Here is a 17,342-nt window from a genome sequence, read left to right on the forward strand (position 1 = left end):
CCATCTGCTTGACGAGAGGTTATGCGTTCTAGTTTTGTGCGACTTGTCAGGCCAGACGTAAAAAAAAAACAAAAAAGAAAACGGTGCGAAAGCTAACGATAACTTTTAGGCTTAGCCATTTTTACTTTTCGCAACACGAACTACGCCACATCATGGGAGCTTTTTCGGAGATGCAGGATTCGACGTTTACGGGCTAGTTGCTAAGTGATAATGAAAAAGGACAGCAGATATACCACGGAACAACTTGAAGGAGAAGTTACGAAATGTCCAGCCATTAGTTCCCCCTCCCCCCCGCCCCCTCTCCCATCTCCCCCTCTCTCAAAGACCATGGTCTAAAGTGCGCAAACAGCGCTCACAGATTGAAAATCCCGCACATGACGGCCGGTGTACACGTTCTGCTGCCTAGACGCCCTCAAGTATATGCGCAGATGCGCTCGCTATCAGCACTCACCAGTGGCCGCAATATCGAACGCGTCGGTGATTCCACGGTATTGGTGCAATGCGCTGGAACAACGATCAGGGTAGAGCTATACTTGTATGAAATCGCGGTGTTTGGTGGTGCTTTCCTCGAGGCATTTTCGGCCAAAGCCTGGCTGCAGCGATTTGAAAGCTTATTAAACAAGATTCTTGCTTTCCACATTTGCAAGCGTTCACGTCTTTACGGGAAGAATAAATGAAATCAAATGAATAGTTAACGAAACAACCGATAGGACTAGAGATTGGTTCGGTTTTTATGAAATCAACTACTATTCAAAGTATCTCCTGTCAGCTGAAACGCGCTGCATACTATGTGCATAAGTGTGCCTGTTAAATTTATGGTTACACTGTGCTTTCCTCGCAAGTTGCGATCTCAAACCTTTCGCAGATGTCGAAAAATTCCCTTTCAAATTTCTACTGTCCCAGACGCGAAATTTGAGTTGCGATTCTTTGTGCGCCTATGGGTTCGCGATATCCACGGAATCAGCAAACGGGAATGCGAAAATAGCGGAACGCCCAACGTACCCACGTGGCAGAACTACTATGTGCGAGATGTTTGGTTTCGTTTGTTCAAAAGACACGGGCTCCCATTCTCGCAAGCAAAAATATTGAAATGGCGTCACAACTACGTGAAGGCAAAGAAGCTCAATGCTATCTTGAGAAGAATCGCTTCAAATCGTGCTCAGATTTTTTCTCGCGATATGGAGCGCTGCAGAAACACATCTTTGCTCAGAAATTCTGCCAGGATTTTTTTTTTTTATGGCACCTTTGTGTAATGGCATTTTTTTTCTAGGACAGCTGCGTCTGATTTCGATTTGCGCAGGTCGGGCTGAAGCACTGGCGGAGAGCATGCACTCGAACTACGCGTACCCGGCGAGCGCGAGAAAAACAAATCAATAGCTCGGTTTCTGCGACTCTGGTTTCTACGGCAACTCGACCTAACTGCGCATAAAAGGGTGACCCTCCGTGCTCCTGAGGGCTTAAGAAAACCGTATACGTATGCTTGACACGCCTTCAGAAACACCTGCTCAGAAAAACGCCCGCATTAGAAAACGCCCCAGTAATGCGTACTACGTCTCTAGAGGACGATATAGTATACGAAAGAGTTCCGCGACGACTCCTCAAGAGCATATCTTTAGCAACGCCTGCTTCTGCCCCGTGTGTTGTGGCCTATATCACGCGACATCTCCGCTTCCATGAAAACCGAATTAAGCAAATTCGACCGGCTGCCTCACTGGCGTGAACGCACTGAAAGCTAAAAGAAAAGATAAATCTAGTCACAAGACAACGAAATGGATTTCTAGTGCGTTTCTCTCGCATCCAATTTGTCGAATTTACAGCCGTTTAGGCCAACATCTCGAGCTTCGTTCAAGACTCTTACGTGCTGCTCAAGTCTACTAGATCAGGCAGTAAGTTAATGTTGATTTGCTTATCTTCTGAAAAAAAAAAAAAGAAAACATCCTACGTATCCCGTATATCTGCACGCCTCATACGTCACCATCAGCCCGGTTCACTTACCCTGTACTTTAATTAAACCGATACATTTAAATTTTCCTTCTTCCCGAGTACCATAACAGAGTGGAATTCGTCGACCCAATGACAGCGAAGAGTGATGCCAAAACATCATTTTTAGTTGTTGATTTTTTACTTGTAGCTCTCCTGCTTGGATTTGTAATATGATCTGCAGTATGAAATAAATAAAAAGGAGGAAACATTCAAGTAATAAAGCAATACCTCACTCAGTTCTCTGCTCAATTCGCCACCGGCTACTGTCGCCAGCTGTAATCTGTATCATTCATTCCCTTGTTAATAAATTATCTCCTTCGGAAAGTAACTATAACCATATGTGGAAAGCATGCAGCGAACAGAAGTACATGCTGCCACGCACGAAGTTTTCACAACACAGATGAGACGCAAGATTTTATTGACTCACTGCTGGCTCTGTACATTTGATAGCTTCAAACACGACGAAATCCACTTTCCATACGCGCAGTTCTGTTGCAAGAAACGATGTCTAGCGAAGCGCAGGCATTTCTTGAGGGATTGGACACTGACGAAGCACATATCCCAAGGCAGGGCTTACGGTGAACATATCACAAAGGACTTGTGCGACCTCGCAGCTAAAGGCGTCTTGAAAAATCTCTTAAACGGGACGGAGCTTCTTTACTGTCTTCCTAGGCGACCATTGTCTACTCCGCCATCCACGATCAGTCCTTACCGATGCTGAACTTGCAGGAAAGAGGCTATGAAGCGTCAAGACTAAACTACGCCGTTGCAGGGTTTTCAGCGACGAAGAAGTTCCCGGCCAACGGCGGGCCTAAGCTCGTTCTGTTGACGAATTCGGCCAGATTGAAATTGTTCCTCTTCTTTGGCGCCAAATCGGCGGCTTGCAGGCGCATTCCGCGCTGACAGTACGCCAGGAACACGTATCGGTGCAGTCCCGTTCCTTTGGGCGGAGCAGGCCCGTTGTAAGGCAACGCGGCGTCCCCTTCGTGGAGCTTCTCCGTGCTGTTGATGTTGAACACCATCCAGTGCATCCAGCTGCGGAACACCGGATTCTTGCGACTGGTCGCGTCCGGGTCCACCATAAGTAGCGCGTACGGGCCTTCGCAGTCAACCATCGCATTCAGGCTCACCGTAGGGGCACTGCTGGCTTGCTGAGGCGTCAGCGTGTTGCCCAGCGCCACTTTCAAATCGCCCGCGTAAGTCACTTCGAGCGTGGCATTCGGTGCTCCTGGCAACGAGAGATCGGCGACCAGTTCCTCCGTAATCCACACAGACTGTCCGGAATCCATCGCCGTCTGGTTTGCCGTCGTCTGGTTTTCCGATGCCTGGTTTCCCGCCGTTGGCGGGCCGGCAGGCCCAGCCTTTGCCGGCATTGCTGGCCCAGCCATTGCCGGCGCGGCAGGCATAGCTACCGTTGTATTTGTAGCGCTGGCATCCTGAGCTTTCGCGTTGTGGACGCATAATGTCAGAAGAAGAAGCAGCGTTAACGACAGCTGAACGAACGTCATCGTCGCGACTGCAGGGACCGACACGGGCCTGGACGACTGTCTCTGCGATATATGCTCCACAACTCTTCCGTTCAACCAGGGCGGCACACGGGCAGTCAATGATGGAGTCGCCCTAGTCGCCGCGAGGTTTTTATATACACAAGCCCTTTCTCCGCCCCTGGCGCGGTTGCCAGGACGATCGCTGCCGGAAAAGCCGGTCTACGTCCGGCGCGTATGTGATGTTTGTGCGTCGCTGGCCGTTTTTTACTTTATTATATTGCGGCCTTTCGCTTTATCTGACAGCTGCGGCGGCGGCGCTGGGCGCGTGTGCAGTGTTGCCGTCTAGCCTGCGCGCTCTGCCGCCAGGTGACGCAAGAACAGAGTGGCGCAGCCGTTAAACCGGTCAGCTTGTTGCTGTGGTTTCTTGATGCCTATTTTTATTTTTCCGTCTCTGGCTTGTCAGATGTAATGCGCGGCTAAATGGAGGGGTGCCTTTGATGCTTCTGCGGTGGATCGTGGTCGGAAACCGCGTGGGCGCAGTCTTTTCGCGCATTTTTCTCGGCCGTCGTTGGTCTTGGTTAGCCTGCAGCGAGCTGAAAGCAGGCATTTGCGTAGAGGCACTAAGCAGCTGTTGGATCGCGGTTCGCTGGAAATCACCGGGAGAAAAAGGCAGTGATGCAGCTGAGCGTGCGCGACTGCGCGATAAACTTTGGCGTATAACTGCTAATGAGAGATAGGCACCGGCATACCTTTGAATTTCTCTTATTTTTATTTTATTTTCGGGGGGGGGGGGGGGGGGAGACGGTGGAATGAAAGGTGGAAAGGTGCATCCATATTTCGTGCGATGAAGTGAGAGTGAGGGGGATAAGCCCTGAAAAAACTGGCGGCGGTGAGAGCGACGGAGAGCAACATGCATTGAGTGAGGGTGAGGCAGGCATTCCCGAGCCATCCTTTACGGCCACCTGCCTCGTGTCCAATTCTCATTGCTTGTTTGGTGTGTCCAGCAAAATTAACAGCAACAATCTGAAGAAAAAAAAAACGAAGGGTAAATTTCTCTTAGCTTTAACTTGTTGCGTAACTGCTAGGGATTGTTTTATGCACGCATTTAGGCAGTCAGGTCTCAAGTCCTCGATCGTGGGTCCTTCGTCGTTTGGCATAATGGCGGGCTCATTTATTTATTGATTTGTCATTGTCCTGCATTTCTTTTGGGCATTGTAGTAGGGGTATGTTACAAGCAATGACAAACGCAAACAGTGGTTAAATGAACAAAATAGCATAGTGCGGTAAAAGAGGCAATTGAGAAGCGTCAAAAAGAGCAGCGTGTTATTACTGCGACGAAAAGAAAGCAAAAGAAGAAAGCCCTCTGCATAGCGTGACATCGGCGTACTCTGATTAGGGGCCAAGTCAAAGATGCTGTCTTAGCACACTCGCGAATCACTTGCCACTGGTCGGCCCAATGGCTTGCGGTAGTTTTCTCCATTCTATAATTCTAGCCCTCATGGAAATCAAGATGGGCGGAATACTTTTGTTCGACAGACAATTTTACGCATTTTTCTTTAATGGTCACGTCTTTGTGATACGAAAGTAGGCAAATGAAAGGAAACTTAGCGCTCGATTGCGGCATGATTATGATCTATTTGATTTAGCAATGGACACGCACCTGTAGTACATACAGCGGACAGAAAGCGTGTAGTCTTGTTTTATGCGAAGCATACTAGCCGCACAACCGAGCTCTTCCTTGCTGCGCCGCGCGCGGCCGCGTAGCTACCACTTGACCTACATCGGCGCACCACGTGATATGACGTCACAACAGCTGTGAAAGCTGGGGCTCAACTCGTAGGCTCGCTTGCGGACGCGCAGCCTCCACCGGCGGCCTAACTCCCGCTCCTTCCGCTAGGGGCGCTGACGTCACAACAGCTGTGAAAGCTGGGGCTCAACTCGTGCGCTCGCTTGCGGACGCGCAGCCTCCGCCGGCGGTATGCTTCGCATCCTAGGCTTAACCATAAGCTAAGCCAGGCCATTTTTTAGGTTACTTCTGGACTGCCTTTGATACGATAAGCATTTTATTGTTCGATGATCGCCTACTTCCTTTGCTCATTCCTTGAATTTTCGAAAAACGTTATCGCTGTTTGCTTTGGGACACCTGAATTTAGATATGATGGTTCTTGGACTCGCTTATCACACCTGGCGTCGGTATGCTTATTTGAATCGTGCACGTGTTTGCCTCTTGGCCTTTTGTGATCGCTCTCTCCGGTATAAATGTAACTGCTCTCTAAAAAATAAAGCAGCTTGAAGTTGCGATCTGTACATGTCGTTTGTGTTTCCTCGTTTGCCCTTCTCTTCTTTGCAAGTACGTTCCTTTAAAGAAAAACATTTCTATTTTATGTTTCTATGTTGCGCACATCCAATGAAGTCGTATAAATCACGTCACGCGGATCACTGACTCTTAGGCGATATGCAACAGACGAATGTGTGGTGAGGTGACATAAGGTGGTAAGCTGTGACATCCTGCGCGGCCTTCTGGTTATGCTTTACAAGAGCATATTATGGATGCCCCGGAAGATATCGACGTGATGGCGACCTTCCAGTTGCCGCTGTAAACGAGTTAACCCTTAAAAAAGTCTATAGACAGTCTATAGAGTTCTAATAGACTCTATTGCCTTCCTATAGATATTTCTTTTTGTCTATTTATACTCTGTAGATTGCCTATAGACAGGAGTCTACTAAAAGTATATGGCCATAGATATATAGATTGCCTATAGAATGTCTATAGCATTTGTATTGCTTATAGACTGTTCTCTAGGATTTGTCTATAGAGAGTCTATAAACTTTATAGACCGAAGTCTATGCCTCGCGCGACGAATACGCTAAAAGTGGACGCACTAGATTGTTACCGTACAACATGCAATCGTGTGACCTGAAAATATCACTTTGGACAATTTCCTGTTTGTTTCGACAAATATTACTTTGACCAATGGAAAGCTCGATCTCGTATCTATTTGCACCCGCTGAAAAAAAGAAAAAAGGAGGATTCACGCTGTATGGGTCCTTCAAGAATCATGTTTTTGTCGCCCAAGACAACCTTTAATTCAGGCCGTTTTAACGGATTGCCATTGTTTAAACTTTGAGTGATTTTGGAACATGAATTCAGAGCGGCATCGAGACTCCGCCGAGTCTGACGTGTTCGGAAGATTAGCTGGAACGCAAATCCTTTCCAAGGAATTACATTGTAGCTGATCTACGAAAATCTAGTCTATATTCCGTGGGATTAAGTTACTGCAAAAATAAGACTTTTCTCATTGAAATGCCACAATCCGCAAGGTTTAACGCAGGCTAGGATCTGTCGTGGGTTCATGGTAGTGCATGTTTGGAATGGAGGCAAAGAAGCAAGATATCAGTTATCATGGGCACGTGGCTGTACGATTACGTGCGAGAGGAAATTACGCAGACACTCTCACATACTCTGCGACAAAAACACGTATAAAAGCTCTCATCCCCAGTGATTTGCATTATGAATCAGTGTAGCGCGGCGACTGACATGAAATGACGCCGACCTCATCTTTTTTTCATCGTCGGTGAGTGCGTGCTTTTAGCTTCCACTAGGTAGATGAAGGTCTTTTTTTTTTTCTGAGGTAGAGGTAGAGCTTCGCGAGGGAAGGGAGAGTTGAAATGTAGGTCACCTAATAATGTGTTTCTTTTATCTTCCTATGTCAGGGGCAAGGTCGCGATGGCCTGGAGGACGCTGTTGCTGCCGGGAGGTCGCTGGACGAGGACGGCGGTTCGGATCGAAGTTCGCAGTTGGTCGCGGGTATGGGCACGCCTGTGGTTAGCATATGGTTGACCTGCTTTGGCCTGTCGCTGAAATAAATTTTTTTTTGCACACTGCTTCTTTGCAGAATGAATGAGAGCCCATTCTTTGCAGTAGTTAAAAAAAAAAAGAAATGTTTGAAAAACTCGTATCGCGCGGAAGGGACGACTTTTTCGCAAACCGATGAGGTAGAAAGAAAGCGAAGGGGTAACTTTGCTGCTGGTATCCGGTACGCTTTCAAGATTTTTGACCCGCCGGATGTGAGAGAGGGGCTCTGCAGAAATTATGAATCCGCCTTTGATTACGGATGATTACAGTAATAGTCGATCCATTCCCAATGGGCACTGAACGTCCCTTGAACGTCTTGAAGACATCATGAACGTCCCCAGGACGTCCAGGGGAGGTTCAACGCCTATTGGGTTGATATTAACTCCAATCGAAGCCCTAATTAAAGTGTCCAGTACGGAAGTCGTTGGCTGAGAAGCATATATTTTTCCTTTTTTTTTTTGCTTTATTGAACTGTAACGATTCCGAGGCGTGCCGTATCACAACCCTCACCGGTGGTTGTTTGAAACAGCACCGCCTTCCGGGACAGGAACGGTATATGGGGACTATCCGCGATCTATGAACGAATAAAACACTTGTATGCAGCCTTGTGGTCATCCCCCACCCCACTCTATGGTTTGTAGTTTGTTTGAGTTCACCTCTTTCCAGATCATCGCGTACATTGCTGAGGAAAAGGTCAGAGAATTGATTAAATAACTACCAACCACTTACTTGTCACACAAATCGCTACCTTCTTAGTAATTGGAGGCAGTAAAACTAGAACTAGTGAAAGTTGCTACCTCAAGAAGGTAGTGAAGACCCCTACAGTCGCAACCAAAAAGTTATTGTAGTATTTACTGAGGAAATGGGCAGAAACTTTTCGCTTATGTTGCTAGGCTCTTCGTGTGGTGGGCTGGCGGGGCTGGTTAAAGTTGTGCACTCTGGAAAAATAAAAAAAAAAGCTACGTATTTAGCTTGACTAATTCCCGATTCCCACCAGAGCTATAGCCAGACCGCGCTGGACGTAAATCACACACTTAGGCTTAGACATTGCGCGTTACATGTACAAATTATGCGAAGTGATGGCGTCAAACAACCGTATTGGCACCACACAAAGGTCCAAAATGCAAGGAAAGCACAAAACAGAAAGGGTCACACATGCCTGACACGCGTACTGAGCGTGCACAGGTAAATCTTTATCTTATACACCCTGTAAATCTGACTCTCAGTTACTATATAATGGCTCTTACCCGTTGAGCTAAGATACCAGCCTTAATTATGCAGCTGCGAGTGTAGAAACAGGTTAGTCTACCTCGCTGCATGTCCCGGCAGAAATGTTTAATTACAAAACCAATTTATTCATAAAACAGTCTGTATCACTTATATTCTTTTACTTTATTTTGAAAAATAAAGCCTCTTTCTTGAAAAAGAAAGAAATAAATCTTGAAAAATCTTATTTTAGGGTTAAAGGAACGGTCACTAACTAGGTGCTAACTAGCAACCATAGTTAGTAAAAAGGTGGCAAGGGCTATTTTTACTAACTATACCTTGAAGAGGGTAGTTAAATAGACCAGAACGAAGTCAGACTTTATAACTGCTGCCCTTGCTACCTTTTTACAACCTTTTTTTTTTCTAAGACTGTATGCGTTTGTTTTAGCGCGCTCTGCAAATTATTAAGCACTCGTCTGAATCCCTGAGAGACAGCTCCCGTATTGCATCAAATAACATCAAGAAGGAAGCACGAAAGGTATTTTCAGAATAGGCTACTAATTAGAACGCTTTGCGCAACCTAATTCTACACAGTGCACAGTGAACCTGCAAAATATTGTGACGTGCTTATGTACTAAGGAGTGCAGTTAGCCGAGCGATGGGCTTGCTCAGCGTGAAAGCCATTCACATGCACTGTGTCACGGAAACGTGACGTGGACTCACAGGAGAAAATTTTGCTGTCTTTCAAGTTTTTTTATTCCATTTTCTTGCTTTTCCAGTTGAATATCAGTTCGCGTCGATCATGGACTCGAATTTGTGAGGCAGTGTGTGTGGTAAGGTCCAGTTTTTGACAGCCACCTGGGCGCGTAAGCCGATTCAAAGATGCATGGCCACGTCGAACGTGACTTGACTGTCGTAGATGTGATGTGTCTGAAGCTTCGTGCCGCGACTTGGGAAGGATATTGAAATTTTTGCTTGGAAGCCTCACCAAGGTTTAGTCACTGCACCATTTGTCGCCTTCGTTGTCAGCAAAATAGAATCAAATGACCAGAAGTTAGCGTAGATTCATATGAAGCCATGTTGAAAAGCAGCGCGAAAGACGACGCTGACTTGTTAGTCAGCGCTGTGTTTGTCTCGCCTCTTCTCGTCCGTCGTCATAAGCGCTGTTTTCCAATATGGCAATTCATAACCAACTCGCCCAGCTTTCCGTACTAGAAGTCGTATGAAGCGTAAGTGAAAAGCGGGAAAAGTCGTATGTCTCACCTTTTTATCATCAAGGCTTTGGAATATTCGGATTTTTCTGCGGGTAATCAGCCGTTGCATTTCATGTCAATTCATATATTTCTCGCACTTGCGCGACATAAACAACAGGTCGTAACATTTTCTAGGCGTAAGGTGTGACCAGCCAATTCAGCTAAACAGACGTCACAGTGAGAAGAAAAAACTACTTAGCTGCAGCTTTTCGGAATTTCTTGAGAAAGATGCCCCGAGAAAAAGAAGAAAAAAAAATGTGTGTTGAGTCGGTTTGGCAAAAAAAGTGGTCATGTCCGATGTTATCCACCCAGAAAGGCTGCGACTAAAATTTAGTAGTAAGCCCTAACCATACACACTGTTGTCGACAAGCAACTATATGATAAGTACAGACGACGAAGTGAGCAACTTTATTTTAACAATTCTTTTTTTAGCAGCGAAGCTGCAGGTGCTCCAGGCTGTTTCACCATTCAGGCTTGAAACCGCAAAAAAAAAGAGAAAGAAAACGAGTTAGGCAAATCTTATCGCAAAGCTCTTAACTGAACTCTGATGTTGCTTTCGTTCACGTCTTGGCGAAGCGATACCAGCGTCTCAGCTCATGTTCGCTTACCCCACTGCTTTGCGACATACGGGTAACGAGTGTGAGTACTCTGTCAAAGGTACCTTTTCTTCCCCGTCGAACAATGCTCTGTTCCCGACACCTTTTCCTTGTTCACACAATAGTACAGCTGCAACGATTTTTTCCTCCTCAAGCAGTGCCCTGTCCGCGGTCGCCTTTCCCCCTTCAAACAGTACGTCTGCGACACGTTTTTTACCTCTCTGTGCAGTACTTTATCACCCTGCTCTGTCTGCTACAACACTCTAAACAAAATGAAGTAAAAAGGGAGTAAAGTTGTCCTCTAGCGCGCACCCTTTTAGAAATGCGCTAGAGGACAGCTTACTCCCTCTTCACTTCTATAGGTGGTATGCACTGGCACGCAGCCGCGCCGCGGCGCTGCGGTGCGCCGCCGCCGGCCGCCATGTTTGAGGTGCACGTAGCAGACGAACTCCTGCTCCGCAAGCATGTTTCCTTCAGGTGTCGCGTTCAGAACGCCGTTTGGAATCCGCGTGCGTCGGAAATTCGACCGCTAAGTCGCCGAGCGCTAGAGCCGCACGAAACTACGTCGTAAACGAATGCCAATTCGATTGGGAAGCTGCGCTTGTTAGCGCTGCTCGAGCCGGCCGAGAAAAAAGGCGCAGCGACGAAAGTTGGTCGCCTGTTTAGTTAGCCGCATGTAGTTCAAGCACATTCGCGGGAAGTGATCGGTGACTCGGCGCCACTCGACAGCTGCGGCGCGTCTGCGGTGCTCCTTGCATAACGGTGGACTGTGTACCTGCGCAGCGCCGTTGATTTCCGAGCTGCACTACATACCTGACCATGATATAACGTTTCATACTTTAATCTAATCTTAGGTTGACCTGCAAAATTCTTGGACGAAGTCCATCTAAAAAAACGCAGGACGGCCACCAAAGTTTACTTAGATATGTTGATTGAATGATTGTGATCTCGTGCTTTTTTTGGTCTTGGACATGCGCTTCGTTTTTCGATGGAGTCGTGGCCACCCAAGCGGCGCCCTATCGCGGACGATGTGAAATTTGCGCTTGCGTCAGGATGATACTGCATAGCTTGCGAGCTGCACGGCAAACCCGATCCTTACTAACACAGCTCAAAATTTTCCAACGTGCGCTGTGTTGTCAGATATTGACGCGAATAAGAGACACGATACTAACAAAGCGCGGGCTTTCAAGTGGAACCTAGCAGGTACTCTCGTATCGAAATTTGCCAACATGGCGTGCACAGTGTAAAAGTGAACAACCTAGCCCAGTTTGCTGCCTTATAAGCGGCCGCTGTGACAATCTACCGTATTGTGCGTCTTTATCGTAAAGACTTTCAAAATTTTTCTTACCTCAACCGCTGGCTCGTTTGCGGTGAAACTGCACACAGAGCTTGCGTATTATGGTAACTTTTGTATCGTAGCAAGTTTTACAACGGTACTTACTTAGTTGAGCCGTGCATGATGCAAAAGCGTAATCGTCTGCGTCGAGATCGGCGTACCGAAACCCAAAACACCGAATTTTTGGTGAAGGGCGGCAGTAGCGCCATCTGTCTTCCGCAGTGGAAAGCGTCACAAGGCGCCAAGGCGAGCGTTGCAAGAACTGAAGCGCTTCGAACATTTTCGGCCAACTGAGCGGAAAAAAAATGCCAGAAACAACCTTTTTAACGAGGCTGTGCCGTTAAAAGAATATTGTTTGACGTCTTTTTTTCGTCCAATGCCTTTATCCAATTCAGCTTATATCGTCTGCTTTCGTGGCTCGTCGGAGAACGACGTCGCGAAGTCCTGAGCTGTGTTTTTCTTGTTTAATTTCGTTGTGGCAGACAGATGGCGCCACTGCTGCCCTTCAGCAAAAACTCGGAGTTTTGGGTTTCGGTACGCCGATCTCGACGCAGACGGTTATGCTTTTGCATCATGCATGGCTTAACTAAGTAAGTACCGTTGTAAAACTTGCTACGATACAAAAATTACCATAATACGCAAGCTCTGTGTGCAGTTTCACCGCAAACGAGCCAGCGGTTGAGGTAAGAAAAATTTTGAAAGTCTTTACGATAAAGACGCACAGTACGGTATATGACCACCTTTGCGCAGAAGAACGTCTGCTCCAGTGTGGTAAGAAAGCTTCCGATGTCCGGCCATGTGCGTGTGCGTTGTGTGCGGAGGACTCCTACACAAGACATATAACACCGGCCCCTTTTGTGAGACATTTACTCGGTGTGCTCATGCACCGCGGATGCCGCAGCTATCGAGTGGCGCCGAGTCACCGATCACTTCCCCGCGAGTGTGCTACATGCGGCTCTCCGGTTTCACGGAAGCGCTTCTGCCATTGACTGCTATCCGAGCTTCTATCCCAGAATCGAGGGGAACTAAACACGCGACCAACTTTCGTCGCTGCGCTTGTTTTCTCGGCCGGCTCGAGCAGCGCTAACAAGCGCAGCTTCCAATTGAATTGGCATTCGTTTACGACATAGTTTCGTGCGGCTCTAGCGCTCGGCGACTTACCGGCCGCATTTCCGATGCGCACGGAGTCCAAACGGCGTTCTGAACGCGACGCCCGAAGGAAACATGCTTGCGGAGCAGGAGTTCGTCTGCTACGTGCACCTCAATCATGGCGGCCGGCGGCGGCGCACCGCAGCGCCGCGGCGCGGCTGTGCGCCAGTGCATACCAAGGTGTATTCGTTTTTAGAGTGCATCCGCGACCCCTTTCCCCCCTTTTTATAGTGCTCTTTACGTGACACTTGTCGACGTTCGAAAGCAAACAGTCCGATTAAGGCTCGACCTCTCTTTGATCGGCGAGATACATGGGTCGTAACAGGGCTCCTGGATTCTATGAAGCATAGATAAACATCTTCATTTTCTCCTCTCTTTGTTTGTAGGGGTAGATGGTAAAGTTTTTTTTTCTCGCTCAGGCTTCGCTCATGTCGCTTTCATGAGGTTCTTGATGAGGCGGTCAGAGTGGCGCTCTTTGTCTACGGTTGCGATTGGTGCCAGCTCTGCTATGCAGAATTCTCTCAGGCCAGATTCTGCCAATGTCACGCTCAAGAGCGAAAATCTGCGAAAATACTGGAGCAGTGAGACTCTTTGTAAAGGACAAACTCGATGCAATTTTTTCTCGCAGTAAAAATGAGTTTTCGGGCTCTTCGTATAGCCATCTTCATATTTGACGCATTGATTGTTGAGAAAATTGAGCTTAAAAAACTATTTTTCTCCCGCCACTCGATTCAAAATCGTGACGTCGGTAACGAAAACGCCTCCGTGATCACCGTTGAAAGTGGATGATGGTTCGGCCTTTAGCCTCAGAGATTCTCATCTACAACAATAAAAAAATGCATTGGCATCATCGCATGAAGTTTGTACGGGAAAACTGCTGGTGGCGCCAGCTCCTGTACTTCATTTTTCGGCCTTTTGTATGCTTTTCCTATAAGCCCCCTCCCCTTTTTGCTTAAGTGACGGCGACATTTCGGAACACGGTGTAAGAATAGTAGTGCTTCGGAGCCTGTCGCGCCATTATGACATAGCAGACGGCATTCACGGCACCTGATCAGCTTACGGTCCGTCTAGCCATACACAGTGGAAGAATATTAAGACGCAGCTTTGTTGAGACATACTGCTTGCTTGTTTGAAAACCGGGTTTTATAAATCTGTCCATTCTCTCTTCGTCTGCGAAAACCGCAGCAGACAACAGATAGCGGTTTGCTATTCAGCACAGCAGAAACGACTAGAGATGCGTTCATGTTGCTTTCAGTATAGTATGCCACTATAAGTAGGCGCGTTAAATGTACGAAAATTACGGCGGCTCGATGGCGAGCGTGTAGTCGTATCCCTTGCTCACGTTTGCCGTACAACATGCAATCAAGTGTGCAGGAAAGCACGAGCGAGAATTCAACGCGTCGTGATCACTGCGGCTAGATATTATATCGGGAACACCCCAAGGTTACGACAAAAGTATCGCCAGCACGTGGCAAAAGCACGCCTTTTGTCAGGATCTCTGCAGCTCTACACGAGGAAAGACAAGTGGGAAAAAACCGAAGGCTTGCGACGAACAACGGTAGCGGATAAAAACACTAAATCACAGTTTCGGTTTTTGGTAGAGAGAGGGTGCGGTAGATGGTCCTTGGCGATCACAAAATGAACAAGGGAGGGGAAAACCTCAGTTTGCTAGAGCCAACGTTTCGACAAAGTTTCGGTTTTTGTTTTACGTGGTGTTTTGAAAGCACACCTCAAACGTGTGCGCGTTCATACACACATGCAATGGGAATAAGTGCGCATTCACATAGTCGGATACAACGTACGTCTACAGTGAAGCTCTGCTTGCATTCAGGACTGCCGCACATTATACCACTCCACGACAAGGAAAGAGCCCGCAGTTAAAGATTCCCTCGTTGCCTAAACAAAGAGCTAATAACAAGACTAAATTATAAGCGCAGGAATTTTGATATTTTGATGTCTCTGACTTCCTTAACAGAGTGAAACATTCAACTGTTGACTTCGTGTACTGATGCGTTTAGTCTCGGGAGTAAACTCCTTCCGTGCCGAACAGTCGCTCTAGTCGGGTTTCGATGGAGGCGAAACGTCAGAGGCGCCCGTATGCTGTACGATGTCAGCGCATGTTAATGAGCCCCAGGTAGTCTAAATTAATCCGGAGGGCCTCATTATTAGTCCGTGTGTTTCTTAGGGTCGTTAAACACCGCATTTCACAATTTTTGCATTCACTTACTCCAGGTCGCTCCAGGTAGTAACTGCTGACTCGAACTACCAGAGTGAAATAACTAGGAGAAATATATTGCCATGTTATGCGAGAAGTTCTGCATCGGACACACCGGACGTTGTGTCAAGGACCGCTTAGGACAGCAAGCCCGAAAATTAAAAAAAAAAAAACCCTACACTGTAGGCATGAATTAGCCTTTAAGGGAATGAAAAAAGGAGTGAGTAGTTCTCTAATGCACTCCCTCTTTAGGGGCAAGGTATGCGATCCGAGTTCCGGGGTAGTTCCAGGGTAGAGTAAACACACTGAGGATGGGACGAAGCGACACGAGGCGCGCTTAGCGTTCTTACTAACACTTTTGTTTTTCAACTATTTTCGGCGGTTATAGCACTTACTTGGCATCACTCAGATGTTAAGACAAAACTGCTTCAATGCACAACCATTTAGCTGTGCTTTAAATTCCCTATCATGCACTGCTGCCTTTGTTTTCAACTGCTTTAATGACATCATGAACGCCAGGCACTGAAAAAGTGGAAACTCACTTTCCATTCCTTGGTCTGTTACTTCTGAGAGTGCTGCCTTGAGTACCAGGACCTCGCTGTGTTTTTTTTTTTTTTCTGCCAAAGCGTAGCTGTTCTAAGGGTTTTCCTTTTCAGCTTCTGCCCGGCTTCTGTGATGAATAATTTCCAACATCACCGGCAGTCCATCGAGATTTGTGTTTGCACTTGCACAGGTCTACTTAAGCCATCAGCATGCTTCCACCAGGATTCCCTCAATGCCGGTGACAGAGGCTGCAGTTTTGAACAGCTGTTTGTGCATTTTATTTGTTGTGGCCTTTCACGACGCAGCTAACATCTTTCTCTACGGCAACAACCGTGGGAGTTATTAGATGGCCTGTTTTCTGGAGCAGCAAACTCCACACACCTTCGATATTATCTCATCCTGTATAACTTCATGTCGCCAGTCCGTAAATAGTAGCGTCGCAGTCTCCGCATCATCAAGAGTCAGTGCAGATGTAGCGCTCGTCTCAGCCGAGCAGGAAAGTGGCACCAGCTAGTGCATCTATGCACGGCTCGCTTGAATACGGCGAATACGAAGTGAATGAGCAGCTGGCAGTAGTGTAAGAGCAGGTTAAGGATGCGAGCGTTACGTGACATCATGGGAGCAGCCGCGGGGATGTCTTCAACAGAGGCTTAACCAGCTAGTGCGCTAGTGAGGAAGCGTTCCGTCCCTTAGATTTTCCGCATGGTTGAGTGTTGTGTTTGTTTACCCGTACGCTGTGCTGTGGGATTGAAAGGACGCGCTTTTGTTGTCGGCAAACATGTAATTTCTGCCCAGTGGTGGTTGTAGAGTCGGATTTCCCATTCCGGGGCCTTGAATTAAGTGGGTCCACCGGGCGACAAGACATGGCGAATTTGTGCCCCAAGAGTTTGTACTACAAACCCAACCTGTCTCCTCCAGGGTATGAAGTCAATCATGGATGGAAGCGGAAGGAGGTGAGAGTCACTTGAAGTGCTTGTAGAGGGCTGAATGGGAATGTGGCACTCCCAAAGAATACAGAGTGCGTCTGTGGGCGCAGGCTAGGGGGAGCACCGCACAGGCATGTGATGGCTCGCTGGTCACCGCCATGTATGTGGTGTGGGAAGGCTGAGGAATTTTATTTGCATTAAACGACTAAGTCCAGTTCGCTTGAAGAAGGTTGCTGGGGAAGCTGCAAGTGGTCGGGCAGTGTACGCTGATCTTCGTGTGTCAGGCCTGCAGCCAACCAGTCGCTTCATGGTGTGGGAGGTAGAAGATAAACCTACCCCGGAACTTGGACAGCATATCTTGCCCTCAAAAACGGAGTGCGCTAAAGGACTACTCACTTTTTTTTTATTCCATTAAAGGTTAATTCTTGCTTATAGCGTAGGTTTTCTAGTTTGCGGGCGCGCCCTTCCAAATGGCCACTGTCAGACCGTCCAGTTTGTGCGATGCAGAGCTTCCCACATGACATAGGATTAGAATTCTCCTAGTTATTTCACTCTCGTAGTTCGGGTCAGCGGTTGCTACCTGGACTAAATGGACGTAAAAATAAAGTCTAATACACCGAAGCGACACATGGGCTATGAAGGACGCCGTAGTGGAGGACTCAGGATTAATTTAGACATCGCGCAGCACACGGGTGCCATTTGCGTTTCGTTTCGCCTCCATCGAAACGCGGCCGCCGCCACCGTATCTCCTGATAACATAACAATGCTTCTCTGCCTATCGTAAACCGTTGT

General features: G+C 47.4%; 1 pseudogene; it reads right to left on the bottom strand.

Annotated features, from left to right (window-relative positions):
- Window positions 1-2,382: 2,382 nt before the first annotated feature.
- On the bottom strand, window positions 2,383-3,668 carry LOC149364519 (protein D3 pseudogene; annotated as a pseudogene).
- Between the last annotated feature and the right edge of the window lie 13,674 nt (window positions 3,669-17,342).

The sequence above is a fragment of the Amblyomma mixtum genome, chromosome 2 (assembly GCF_055824585.1).
Source record: "Amblyomma mixtum isolate Tamu chromosome 2, ASM5582458v1, whole genome shotgun sequence".
Taxonomy (NCBI): domain Eukaryota; kingdom Metazoa; phylum Arthropoda; class Arachnida; order Ixodida; family Ixodidae; genus Amblyomma; species Amblyomma mixtum.